Genomic DNA, 207 nt, shown 5'->3' on the forward strand with positions numbered 1-207 from the left:
CCCGATAGTCAATCTACGCGAGACGGTACAATTCGCGAAACGGTACACGGAGCCCGAGGACGTTTTCCTCGGGCGAGCCTTCTTTACTCGCGCGACCACTCCGCGGACGAGACACGACACGATACGATACGGTGCGCGACACAAACAATTTTAGAGCAGATGGTCAGTCTTACAGTTTTCGGTGGCGACCCTTGCGTCGGCGGCGGC

This window comes from Odontomachus brunneus, unplaced genomic scaffold, assembly GCF_010583005.1.
Source record: "Odontomachus brunneus isolate Ranch 3 - 2012 unplaced genomic scaffold, Obru_v1 Obru_scaffold_241, whole genome shotgun sequence".
Taxonomy (NCBI): domain Eukaryota; kingdom Metazoa; phylum Arthropoda; class Insecta; order Hymenoptera; family Formicidae; genus Odontomachus; species Odontomachus brunneus.